Raw genomic sequence first — 1734 nt, forward strand, 5'->3', positions numbered from 1 at the left:
TCTTCATACTTCAGGAAGTATCTTGGTTGAATAGCAGTGATATTTAATTAGTCTGAATTACCAAGTATCAGAACCAGAATGGACTTTCATTAACAACATAGAATAATTTCTATGGTGAACTAATGTTCACCATTAAGAGAAGTTATAAAATTGTAAAAATTAAGGTTAAGAAGCAAAGGAACAAAAAAGAAAATGGTCTAAAAGCATTTTACTTTACTTGTAGGAGGCTTTCTACCTTTAATGGGACCCTTTGTTTTCCTCAACCCCTGCTGCTGACACCAGTGTAAAGAAAGTGCAGTGGCCCAGGAGTTAAATTATGCTTCCTGCCTTCTGCTTCAAACCACCTTTTGTCAGACTTCCCTGGTTCATATGTCCACTGGCTTCTTACTTGTATTTGCCTCCTGGGATAATTCATTTGAACAGTGTGTCCTTTTTTGATTTAGCAACTCCTAATTGGTAGCATCACATCAATTACTACCACCCAGTTTGCTCTTGAGGACTGGTGACTTGACCTCATACACAGCCCATGATCCTGGATATTGCACTAAACCCAGCTTCCAGAACACAGGACCCCTGTCTGGAAGGCAGAGGTTGATCTAAATTCCTGAGTTACCCAGTTCCTCTGGGCTTCAGCTTGACTCTCACCCTTGGATAATCCCTAAATTAGGGACACAGTCTGTGCAGACATTTTCTTCCAATTGTTCTGCATTGTAGTACTCTACACATGGCAGTCAGGGGAATGCTCAACTTTGGGTGTGATGATTCTAAAACCTAGAGGTGTTCTGGGCCACCTCTGCTTCTGTGACTTGCCATTTCATGATGTGCAACTGTTGAGGTTAGAGTTTCGGGCAGGTTGTCAGAGTGCTCTTAACCACCCTTTCCCTTGGCTGGGCAGTCCTCTGTATCCACTGCATTAGAGTATATTTGTTGCTCCCAGAATATTGAACTGCTGGATCCTGGTCCTTGCCTTCCTGTTGTCCACTTTTCTGAAGGTATCAACTCTGTGTTCATAGAAGATGGAGAGAGCATTGAATTTCTGATTTTGCACTTAAAAGTTGCTATTTCCTCTCCACCACCTGGGTATTCTACCATTTAAAGATTACCCCATTCTGACAGTACTGAGCAGCGTGGAGTAATTACATGGAGTGATCAGCAGCACCGTGACATTCTCTGGCAGGGGCCACTCCCAGAAGTCGGAGTGATACTCTAGTCCTGCAGGTACAGTTCCCTCACTATCTTTAATTCTTTAGTGCTGTCAGTAGAAATCACAGATAAAATAACATCCATTTGCCTTCAAACACAGCCCCTCATGGCATCTCCCCTTCCCCATCACAAAGACTGGGAAGCCCACACTACTGCAGGCTGGAGCATGCTAAGGCATGAAGGTGGAAGAGCAAGTCAGCTGTCATTTGGGAAGCTGTGTGGCAGGTTCCTGGTCTGTGAAAGTGCTCTCCATCAAGTTGGGTGACCTGCCAGCCCCTATGAAAGCTGTACCTCAGCTCCAAGTTACAGGAGAGGATATTCTTTGTGATGGTGGAATCAAGACTTCAGGTTGAACATACTTGGAAGCTTTAAAGCCCCAAATTCTCTTAAATTCAGCTACCACCTAATAAAGCCGCCTACTTGAGTTGCTATCTCCTGTTAGGTGATCAACAACTCATCCTTTCTCCCCGGATGAGCTGCAGGTGGAGCAGAATTTCAAGAGGTTGCTTGGAATCCACCGTGCCCTGGGCC

This window comes from Oryx dammah, unplaced genomic scaffold, assembly GCF_014754425.2.
Source record: "Oryx dammah isolate SB20612 unplaced genomic scaffold, SCBI_Odam_1.1 HiC_scaffold_5, whole genome shotgun sequence".
NCBI classification, from domain to species: domain Eukaryota; kingdom Metazoa; phylum Chordata; class Mammalia; order Artiodactyla; family Bovidae; genus Oryx; species Oryx dammah.